The sequence below is a fragment of the Ictidomys tridecemlineatus genome, chromosome 5 (genome assembly GCF_052094955.1).
Source record: "Ictidomys tridecemlineatus isolate mIctTri1 chromosome 5, mIctTri1.hap1, whole genome shotgun sequence".
Classification (NCBI taxonomy): domain Eukaryota; kingdom Metazoa; phylum Chordata; class Mammalia; order Rodentia; family Sciuridae; genus Ictidomys; species Ictidomys tridecemlineatus.
This window is the reverse complement of record NC_135481.1, coordinates 179,652,049-179,664,380: the sequence shown is the minus strand read 5'-3', so window position 1 is coordinate 179,664,380 and position 12,332 is coordinate 179,652,049.

Genomic DNA, 12,332 nt, shown 5'->3' with positions numbered 1-12,332 from the left:
CCCAGATATGTGGGGCCCTTGAGATTAGAAATCAACTGCTTTGAAAATAGCTTTTTGTAATTTTTTTCTTTAATGCTTTCTCTTATTTATTGTTTTGTTATTGCTGAGATAGGTGCTCCCTATGTTGCACAAGCTGATCTCCAGCCCCTGGGCATAAGTGATCCTCCAGCCTCAGCCTCCCTTAGTAGCTCGGAATGCAGGCAGGCACCAGTAACTGGCATGTATGTATGTATTGGTACTGGGGATTGAAACCAGGGGCGCTGTACCACTGAGCTACACCCCCAGCCAGCCCTTTTTATTTTTTGTTTCAAGTCAGGTTTTTGCTAAGGCTCCTAAGTTGCTAAGGCTGGCTTCAAATTTATGATCCTTCTACTTCAGCCACCTGCACAGGGTGGGGGCAGGAATTACAGTAAAACCACAAAGTGACCAGGTCAACTCAGTTTTTTGTTTGGTTTTTGGTACTAGGGATTGAACCCAGGGGCACTTGACCACTGAGCCACATCCCCAGTCCCCTTTTATACTTTATTTAGAGACAGAGTCTCTTTTTTGTTGTTGTTTGGTATCAGGGATTGAACTCAGGGGCACTTGACTACTGAGCCTCATCCCCAGCCCTATTTTGTATTTTATTTAGAGACAGAATCTTGCTAAGTTGCCGAGGCTGGCTTTGAATTTGTGATCCTCCTGCCTCAGCCTCCCAAGCTGCGGGATTACCAGCGTGTTCGACCATACTTGGCTTCAGTTTTGGGTCTTAATTAGCAGTGGAGAACTCTGTGAACAAAAGTTGAAACTTTTTTTCCCCCAAATAAGTCCTAAGTCAATAGGGTCACTGATTAAATGACTCTTAAGGTTCATATGGACTCCAAAGACACCAGATTTCCTGCAAATGCATAGAACTAAGTTGGCCAGCTGCCTATTGTCCAAAATGTCAGTGACGCTGCCCAGTTCTCTCCACTACACAGATGGAGAAAGTGAGGCCCAGTGTGGTGGCCACACACAATTTCTAGGCCAAGTTTGATCTGCAGCCCTCTGAGGCTTGGGCAGTCTTAGGTAAGAAAGGTCAAATCAGTTGAGTCCTATTCTAGAGTTGCAGAGGATGCATGGGGCAAGGATCTTTAGGAGGTGGGGAATCTGGAGGGAAAATAAAGGTCTAACCAGGTGAGCTTCCTAAGTCTGTTGATGAAGACAGTGATTTCTCCCCACAACCTTTTTTTTTTGGTGTGTGTGTGTGTGTGTGGTGCTGGGGATTGACTCAGGGCCTTGTGCATATAAGGCAAGCACTCTACCAACAGAGCTGTGTCCCCAGCCCTCTCTCCTACCCCTTTGCCTGCAGCTGACAAAGCCAGTCTGGAGCCCCTTCCTAGACCTGGAGGGGAGGGAGGGAAGGGAAAGAGGGAGGCTGGTTGTGTATTGGGACTTCACAGAAACAAATTCCCTGCCAAAACAGTAAGTTTTTAGAAGTTGTAAGCTAATTTAGTCTTTTTTTTTTTTTTCTTTCCTTTTTTGTGGTTCTGGGGATCAAACCCAGGGTCTTATGCTAGGCAGGTACTGGACCACTGAGCTACATCCCCAGCCCTGCTTTGGACATAGTTGATGAGGAACTATCATGGGAAAACTTTTTCCAACTGTTAAAGTTGTTTTTGGAGACAGGTGTCCCACTAGATGGCCTAGGCTGGCCTCACACTCCTGAGCTCAAGTGATCTGCCTCAGTATCCTGAGTGGGACAACATGTGTGTGCCACAGTGCCTGGCTCTGTCATCCCGTTTTGCCACACATTCTCTTTATTAAAAAATAAATAAAATAAAATTACTGTAGTGGGCTGGGGGTTTAGTTCAGTGGTAGAACCTTTGTTAGCATGCATGTGGTCTTAGGTTTGATCCCCAGCAATACATACACGCGCACACGCGCGCACACACACACACTACTGTGGCAAGAAACCTCTCCTCCTTTTTTCCCCACACATGAAGAAACTGTCCCTGAGGGAAGAGACTTGCCTCATGATGAGTGTCGGACCCAGTACTCCAGGAAAGATCTGGGCTGAGATAGGAGAGATGGGAGTGGTGTCGAAGCCCAATCTGATCTGGCTCTCCAGATCATAAGTCAGTTTCTTGCCTGAATACCAGAAAATCCCAGATCTCAGAGGCTCTTGGATGTGGGACTTTGTGTGCCAGTTTCTGGCCTTGGTAGTTACACAGATGCAAATGAATTCATATGAATTCACTTTCATTTAAAAAAAAAAAAAGGGATTGGGGATGTGGCTCATTGGCAGAGCACTTGCATAGCATGTGCAGGGCCCTGGATTCAATCCCTAGCACTATAAGAACAACAAAAACACTAGCTGCTGCCCTTTTTTGGAAGTGGGAACCACCAGGACCAGCATTCACTGAAAGCCACAACTAGGCTTCAGCCTATAGAAGTTGGGGCTCTCTGGGGTATAAGAAATAAGAAATGCTTATAGCAAAGTCCAGTGCAAATGAGTGATTAAGTAGATAGCTTGGTTGGCCGGCCAGGTGGTAGGACCTTGAAAGTGGGGGACTTGGCAGCATGAGCAGCAGGGCATCCTGGGCAAGTTCCTCGGGTGGCTACTGAAGAGAGTTGGGAAGAGGCTGGAGGCATGAGGTCAGTTAGGTCAGCTCTGGGTAATGAGGCTGGAGCTGCTAGAGACCTCCCTGGAGACGGGGGTTTGTAGCTGTCATGTGTGGATTTTCACTTATCAACATCTTTCTTCTTAAAAGTCTCCTGTTGCTGAACACAATAGTGCATGCCTAGAATCCCAGCTACTGGGGAAGCTGAGGCAGGAAGAGCATAAATTCTAGGCCAGCCTTGGCAATGAAGTGGGACCTTATCTCAAAAATAAAAGGGCTGGAGGTGTGGTGAACAGGTGTAGGGAAAAAAGTCTCATCTTGTTGGTCAATCACAATTGACTGAACTCTTTCTTAGTTATTGGGCATTTACTAACTTAAAAATTTTTCTTTTGTGGTACTGGGGCTCAAACTCAGAGCCTTGCTGTTAACGACCCTTGCTAAATTGCTGAGGCTGACTTTGAATTTGCAATCCTCCTGCCTTAGCTTCCAAAGTTTCTGACTTGGGCCATCTTGGCATTGAAGTGGGACCATATCTCAAAATAAAATTTTGGCCATCATACCCAATTGAGGTTTAGGTGTCTTTTTTTATATTTATTTTTTAGTTGTAGTTGGACACAATACCTTTATTTCACTTATTTATTTTTAAGTGATGCTGAGGCTCAAACCCAAGGTCTTACACTTGCAAGGCAAGTGCTCTACCGCTGAGCCACAACCCCAGACCAGTTTAGGTGTCTTTGAAAGGTTCTATGTATAGACTCGAGAGTCTGTAAATATAGGTATATGTGGATGTATTTACACACATACACATAGGTGTGCCTGTTTACTCACAGTGTAGGCAACACTGGGGTTTATCTTTCCTTCTCCCTATTTTAACCTTTGTCAGTTTAACTCATTAGGAGTATTACTAAAACTGTGTATGTCTGACATGGATTTTTAAAAATTAAATTAATTTATTTTTGGGATTGAAATCAAGAGTGCTGTATCAATGAGATACATCCCCAGACTTTTTAAAAATTTTAATTTTGAGGCAGGGTCTCACTAAATTTCCCACATTAACCTTGAATTTGTGATCCTCCTGTCTCAGCCTCCTGAGCAGCTGGGATTACAGATGCGCCACCACGTCCAGTTTAGGAGCAGTATCCTTACTTCTTTAGAGGACAACAGACTGATTTTGGTGAGGGAAGGAACACTTTGAATTTCTGTAGTGGACACAAATTCTCCCGCAGGAAACAGTGACGCTTGCACTTTAACGACCCCTCTTTCTCTTCAAAGGCCCTGGGAGTTGTTACATATTTTTATAAAATTTATAAAGTTAAGAAATTTTAGCAGGTGTGGTGGTACGTGCCTGTAATTTCAGCAGCTCCGGAGCCAAGGCGGGAGGATCGAAAGTTTAAAGCAGCTTCAGCAACTTAACAAGGCCTCAGCAATTTAACAAGTGCTGGGGATATAGCTTTAGTGGTTAAGCATCCCTGTGTTTAAAATAAAATAAAAACCTAATAACAATCAGCTAAGACCACTGTTTTATTCTACTATTTCTCCTCCTCACTGTTCCCTTCTGTCAGGTGACCTTGTATTGGCCCTGAACATTTTTGTGCATCTGGAAAGGCTGAGTTATGAATATGTTTGATTTAGGTGTCTTTTTTTTTTTTAAAGGTAAATTTGGGGAATATTGCCATTTTATTTTTTTATTTTTTTTTTTAAGAGAGAGAGAGAGAGAGAATTTTTTAATTTTTTTTTTTTTTTTAATTTTCGGCGGTCACAACATCTTTGTTTTTGTATGTGGTGCTGAGGATCGATCCCGGGCCACCCGTAGGCCAGGCAAGCGCGCTACCGCTTGAGCCACATCCCAGCCCTGATTTAGGTTTCTTTACATGGTTAGTACTCACTTCCATGGGCAGTTCATATATGGCTAAGATCCTGGCATTTGAAAGGCTGTCATGGCTCAAAAGTTTCAGGAATAGAGTTCCAGTGCAAAGGCATCTTGTGAGTGTATAATGGAGGTGCGTAAGTGAAGGAAGATAAACAGTTTGAAAGGATTAGATAAAAGCTAGTCTCCAAAAGAGTCTTCAAACCACGACAACTATACAAATGGAAATGGAGGACTCAGTTCTTACCTATGTGCACTAAGAAGGGGAGTTTTCTGCTCCCAGAATGTATTTGATAACACAGTGAATACTGTATACTTGGACATGTTAGAAGACTGAATTATCGTTATTTTCTCCACATAAAATGATATTATGAAGGACAATGAAAGAGTATACCCAGCTGGGCACAGTGGCCTGCACCTGTAGTCCCAGCTACTCAGGAACGTGAGGCTAGACTGGGCAAAAGAACAAGACTCCATCTCAAAAAAAGAAGACAAGAAGAGCAGGCCCCCCAAAAGTAGAAAAGATAATACTATGTTGTTTTTCTTGAGTTTGTGATATGGCATTTGTCAGCTTTTAAAAATGTATGATTTCATCGGGCCAGTGGCACTTGCCCATAATCTCAGTGGCTCAGGAGGCTGAGGCAGGAGAATTGAGAATTCAAAGCCAGCCTCAGCAACTTATTGAGGCCCTAAGCAACTCAGTGAGACCCTGTCTCTAAATAAAATACAAAATAGGGCTGGGGATGTGGCTCAGTGGTCCAGTGTCCCTGAGTTTAATCCCTGGTACCAAAAAAAAAAAAAGTATGATTTCTGCTGGGCACTGTGGTGCACACCCCTAATTCTAGCAATTTGGGAGCTGAGTCAAGAGGATTGCAAGTTCGAGGCCAGCATTAGCAATTTAGCAAGGCTCTAAGCAACTTAAGACTGTCTCAAAATAAAAATAAATACAAAGGGCAGGGGTTGTCACTTACTGGTAAAGTCCCTCTGGGTTCAATTCCCGTTACCAGGAAAAAAAAAAGAGCGAAAAAAAAATTTAGTGATACGCTAAACAGCTAGGGAGACCCTTTCCCAAAATAAAAAATAAAATGTGCTGGGAATGTAGCTCGTAGTAAAGTGCCTCTGGGGTCAATTCCCAATACCTTCCACCCCAAAATTATAATTTCTTATTTTGAATAAATAGTCTATTTGTGCCAAATTATGTGTATTTTTTTTCTTAATGACAGTTCCAAAAATTACATAAGGGCTGGGGCTGGGTCTCAGTGGTAGAGCGCTTGCCTAGCATGCATGAGGCCCTGGGTTCCATCCTCAGCACTGCAAAAAACAAAACGTACCTTTCAGGTCCCACAGAACCTGGATCTGCCTTCAGCCCTCAGGATGACTATCTTGGCAAAGTTTAAGCTTCTCTGTTTTGGAAGACCTGGTTACAACTTGTCTCCTCCAGCCCTTTGGAAAATGAAAATGTCTTGGCCTTTAACTTGATTTTGATTAAAATAAGACTTTATAAGGCCAGAACTTTTGCAGATTGAGGTGTGACTACAGTACTAGATTTCTTTTCCCTCCTCCACATGCTGTGAATCTTAGCAACCCCAGCATAGGAATTTTTCCTCTTGTTAAAGAAAGTACTTCACAGCTTCTGTTTAGCATATCTGAATTGCCAGCATCACTCCTCTTGTGTTTTGGGGCCATTAGTAAGTAAAGTAAGGGTTACTTGAACACAAGCACTGTGTCACTGTCAGGGCCAATGTCATAACATGGGCTGGCTGCAGACTGGGCAGGTGGTTTACACAGGGTGGTTACCTTGGAAGGGGAACCTTTTTTGTGTGCCCTGGCCATAGCCCTCGGGGTAGGCAAGTGCTCCTACCAGCCATTTTTTTTCTTCTTTTTTTTTTTTTTTTTCATTTTGAGACAGGTCTCATTAAATTGCCCAGGCTGGCCTCAAATTTGAGATCCTCTTGTCTCAGATTTACAAATAGCTAGGATTATGGGATTACAAGCAAGCGACACCACACCCAGCTGAAATCTTTCTCCTTTTTTTTGTAAAAACAGGCCTTTTTCTAGAGCGGTATGCTTGTGCTCACCTATAATTCCTGCAGCTCAGGAGACTGAGGCAGATTGCAAGTTTGAGGCCAGCCTGAACAATTTAGCAAGATTTGCAAAATTTAGAAAATTTTTTTCCACATTTTTTATTAGTGCATTGTAGTTGTAGATACGAGACAACCCCTACACACATACACTTTCTTTTCCAATTTTCGCTCTAGCTAGAGAGAAAACATACAGCTCTTGACCTTGAGTTTGGCTTATTTTGCTTAACCTAATGGTCTCTAGTTCTATCCATTTTCCTGCAAATGACATAACTTCATTTTTATTTGTAACAGAATAAATCTCCATTGTATATGTATGTATGTATGTGTGTGTGTATGTGTGTATATATATATATACCTACCACATTTTCTTTATCCATTCATCCATTGATGGCCAGACACCTGGGCTGGTTCTATAGTTTGGCTATTATGACTTGTGCTGCTGTAAACATGGGTGTGCGTTTATTGCTATAGCATGATGCCTTTAATTAATTAATTTATTTATTTTGGTGGGGGATACCGGGTATTGAACTCAGGGGCACTCGACCACTGAGCCACATCCCGGCCTATTGTATTTTATTTAGAGACAGGGTCTCATTGAGTTGCTTGGCACCTGGCTTTTGCTGAGGCTGGCTTGGAACTCTCAATCCTCCTGCCTTAGCCTCCTGAGCTGCTGGGATTGCAGGCCTGCACCACCACACCCAGCTAATCTATCTTTCTGTCTGTCTGTCTGTCTGTCTGTCTATCTATTTATTGGTACTACAGATTTAACCCAGGGCATTGTAGCACTGAGCTACATTCCAAGCCCTTTTTATTTTTTATTTTGAGACAAGTGCTCAAAAAATTGCTTAGGGTCTCGCAAAATTGCTGAGACTGACCTCAAACTTGCAATTCTGCCTCAGCCCCCAAGTCAGGCCTGTGTTGCCACGTTGCCCAACTGGGACCAAATCTTTGAAGAGATTAGTGATGCCATCTTCACAGTGGTCAGAGGAGGGGCTCAGTCAGTTCATGGTGGAGCAGGTTCCTCAGGCCCCTGTCCTGAGGTGCACCTGGACTCCAGTGAGCCCAAGGTGGGCGCACCTTGGGTTCCCTCCCCTCCCTGAGCCCAGCTTCCCATCTGGGAAATGGGAATAACAACATTCTCCTGAGAGAGAAGTGACAGAATGGGGCCGGGGCGCAGCTCAGTGGGACAGCCCTTGCCTAGCATGCGGGAGGCCTTGGGTTCAATCTCCAGCACCACCAAAAAAAAAAAAAAGAGAGAGAGAAAATGTTTGGTCCATCCTTTGCTGAGTGCTTGGCAACTAGTAAGAAAAAGTTATAGAAAATATCTTGCTAGTCACATTTTATGACTTCCTGCAATTATTTCATTAGTGTTTCATAAATCTTTTGAGAGTTTAATATGGGGAAGTCTGGCTCTGTACTTAGTCACCTCGACAGCAATAGAATGCTCATTTTTTTGCCTGAAATAGCAGGAAGCACCACAGAGAAATCTGTCATTTTTGGTAGCAAATAAAGCATGTCCCACACACTTGTAAATGTACACTTTGTTTTTGTGTTTTTGAGTTGGTGTCTCATCTTGTTGTCTAGGCTGGCCTTGACATCTTGGCTGAAGTAATCCTCCTGCCTCAGCCACCCAAGTAGCTGGGACTATAGGCATGTGCCACCTGGCTTGGTTAAACACTTGTGCATAAATATTCAGAGTAGCTGGATTCATGATTGCCTCAACCTATAAGCAACCCAAGTGTTTATCAACTGGCAAAGGAAGCCTGGCCCCCCATGGTGCACACCTGCAATTTGGGGGCTGAGATAGGAGGGGGTCTTAAGTTTGAGACCAGCCTCAACAACTTAGCAAGACCCTGTCTCAAAGAATGAAAAAGGATGGGCTGGGGTGGTGTCTCAGTGGCAGAGCACCACATAAAAACAAATAAACAAAATAAAGGTATTATGTCCGTGTATAGCTAAAAAAAATATTTTAAAAAAATTTAAAAGGCTGGGGATGTGGCTCAGTGGTAAAGTGTCCCTGGGTTCAGTCCCCAGTGAAAGTGGAAGGGGGGCTGGGGAGAAGGTTATAAAAGAACATTGGCCAGAACTAATTTCATTATGCGCTTAAAAGTGGGAAAAAGATGTTGTTTTTAAAAATACCTACACCAGGGCTGGGGATGTGGCTCAAGCGGTAGTGCGCTTGCCTGGCATGTGTGCGGCCCAGGTTTGATCCTCAGCACCACATACAAACGAAGATGTTGTGTCCACTGAGAACTAAAAAATAAATATTAAAAAAAAAAATTCTCTCTCTCTCTCTCTCTCTCTCTCTCTCTCTCTCAAAAAAAAAAAAAAATACCTACACCACTCTGGGACATGGATAAAGCAATAATAAAGATAAGCAAATTCAGTAACCACAAGTGGTCAGACTTAATCACACATCAAATTTAAGTCAACCAACAGCTCATTATTATTATCAGTTAATCATACTCTCCATTCTCTGGGTTAAGTTTGCCTTCTCATCATTAGAGATGGACACATTTTACACTGAATAAACAAAATCCTTTCAGGTCCAAGTACCTTGAACCTAAGAGTGTCCCTTTAACTTAAGTGGATTCCTTCCTTACAGGCAGATTTGGATCTGACTTTATGCTTTTCTTGCGCAGAGGCGGAGTACTTATATTCTGTTTCTTAGGTCTTTGTTCTAAGAGCAGGGGAGCTCTGAGGGTTTTGGCCAGGGCAGCATCTTGGTTGGATAGATCTTCAGGTCCCAGAAACTGCCTTGTGGAGGGTGGATGGGGACACTGTGGAAGCAGCAGCAAGGCCCTGCAGAGGCCTGGCAGTTCCTGGAGCTGTGCGCCTCAAAGGGATCCAGTTTTCTCTGTGTAAATATTTCAGCTTTAAAGAAAGACCATCACGGCCAGGTGCAGTGGCGCACACCTGTAATCCCAGAAGCTTGGAAGGCTGAGGTGGGAGGATCGTGAGTTCAAAACCAGCCTCAGCAATTTACTGAGGCACTAAGCAACTCAGCAAGACCCTGTATCTAAATAAAATGCAAAAAAACCCTCAAAAAACAAAAACAAAAGGGCTGAGGATATGGCTCAGTGGTTAAAGCGCCCCTGGGTTCGAGGCCCAATAGGGGCGGGGCGGGGGGGGGGGAGGACTTGTCCACATAAAGTCCAAAATGAAATTCAGGACTTCTTGGCCAGAGTGGGAACCACGGACAAGTCTGGGTACTCGGGTGGTATTCTGCTCTTAGAACCTACAGTGTTTGAAGAGAGACTGGGAAAGGCACTGGGGAGGAGAGAGGATGCAGGACCAATCCAGGTGGGTGTGAGAACTGAGACTGAATTTCTGATTTGCCGCAGTAGCTCTTGCCAAAGTAAACTCCAGGGGTTCTTGCGAGGGAGGGCGCCAAAGGGAAGCTCAGACCTGTCCTGAGTGTCCTGGGGAAGCTGGGCAGGAAGGAGAGCCTGGGAGGAAGCAGCTCTTCCTTCCTCGCCCTCGCCCTCGCCCTCACCCTCGCCCTCGCCCTCGCCCTCTGCAGATGCCCTCCTCTCCCAGACCTCCCTGCAGCTGTGCATAGTGAGCAAAGGAGGAGGCTGGTACAGGGCTTCCTCACCTGGGCTTGAATCTGGTTCTGCTGTTTTCTAACAGCATGATCCTGGACAGGTTGATTTACCGTGTGTGTGTGTGTGTGTGTGTGTGTGTGTGTGTGTGTGTGTGTTAGTTACTGGGGATTGAACTCAGGGGCGCCACATCCCCAGCTCTATTTTGTATTTTATTTATTTCAGCCTCCTGAGCTGCTGGGATTATAGGCGTGCAATACCACACCTGGCCTTTCTTAAGGCTCTCTCTCTCTCTCTCTTTTTTAGAATTTTTTAATATTTATTTTTTAATTTTGTGGTGGACACAACATCTTTATTTTATTTTTATGTGGTGCTGAGGATCGAACCCAGCGCCCCGTGCATCCAGGCGAGCACGTTACCCTTGAGCCACATCCCCAGCCCTCTTTAGGCTCTTGAGGGCTCCTGGACCTGGGGCTGCTGGTCCCAGGGGATGATATCTTGGCATCTTAGACCTGGAAGGACCCGGGGCTGGCCCTGGGTTTGACCCACAGCACCAAGAGAAAGGAACTGGAGGACTCTTTTACAGGCCCTGGAGGGTACCTGGCATCTGTGGACAGCAGACTGGGCTAGGAATTCTGAGTACTCTGTTCCAAATTTACTCAGTGACCTTGGGTGACCTCTAGTGGCAAAGTATGACAACACGGTGTCCCAGCAAGGATGTGTTTGCAGGTTTGTACAATATTTAGTTGGTATGTTTGTCTTTGTAGCAGTACTGGGTAGAAATGCCGTGTGTGTGTGTGTGTGTGTGTGTGTGTGTTTGTACCGGGGATTGAACCCAGGGGTGCTTTTACCACTGAGCCACATCCCCAGCTCTTTTTGTTCTTCTAGAATTTGAGACAGGGTCTCACTAAATTGCTTAGGGCCTGCAATCCTCCTGTCTCAGTCACTGGGATTACAGGCATGTGCCACCACACCCAGGCTCCCGGCCCTTTTTGAGATTGGATCTTCCTAAATTGCCCAGGCTGGCCTTGAACTTGTGATCCTCCTGCCTCAGCCTCCTGAGTAGCTGGGCCTACAGATGTGCACCACTGCACCCCACTCTCCCCGACTTTAAGCATGCCTGTGTGGCTTGCCCAGTCCGTCTCTTCCTCTGGTGCCTCCTCCTCCCTCCTCCTGGGCTTTCTCCTAGCCGCTGGTCCTGCCTGTTCTCTACAGAACATTTTCTCTGGGTCCTGCCAGCCCCAGGCCTGCTCTGAGACCCGTGAGGCTGGGCTGAGCCCCTGTGCACATTCCTGGGGCAGTGAGTGGGGGCTAGTTCCAGGTCCTCAACTGAGGCTTAGGATCCCAGGGACATTCCTGATGAGTCCCCACCGTCCTCCAGGAAGGCCTTTGGTTTGCAGTGGTCCTGCCCAGATGACCTGTGACCCTTTCATGGGGGAGATGGCCAGTGCACACCCTTGCCTGAGAGACCCACCAGGACCTGGGTGGGCCCAGGGTGGGGTGTGGCTGGGACTGAGCCTGGGACAGTATTTGGCCTTGGTTGGGGGGTGAGGCTCTTTCGGGCTTGTTTTGGAACTGGGAGAGGAGGCTCCCCTGGGACCTGAGTGGGTGGAGCCTAGGCTTAGGGCCTCTGGGTGCTGCTCACACCCGCTTGCCCTGATCTCATACTGCCCCGCACTGTCCTCTGGCTGTCAGTGACCTCTACAGCAGGTCACAGGGCCATGGTGGGTGCAGCCTCTGTCCCCAGACCCTCCTGGGGTGGCTGGAACACACATAGACCCTCTGGGGATCTCAGGCGGGGTCTGCTGCTCCCCATTTCCACCCAGCGTCCCCAGTGTTCCAAGGCAGCAGCTGGTGCAGGAGGCTTTGGCTGGCTGCCTGGTGTCCTGGGGTGGCACCTCCTTTCCACTGCTGAGGGTGCAGCCCAGAGCCCACCCTGTGGCTGCTTGGGGTGACAGGGTGGGGTCACCCAGGGCAGGTGATCAGGTCCCCACCTCCTCCCTGAGCTTCTGGGACACTGGCCTTATCCGTGCTCCAAGGCTGCTCCCTCTGCTGGTCTGCCTCAGCTCAGAGCATAGCTGCCCCACTTAGGGGTCCTGGCCCTGAGGTGTCAGGGACACAGGGCTGGGGACTTCTGGTCAGAGGGGAAGTACGGCAGCCGGGGAGTGGAGGTGGGGTGGGGGGAGGCGAGGAGAAGGAGGATTTGGGGCCCCAGGGCCCTGATTTTACCAAAAGCACAGTCACAGACCCTGAG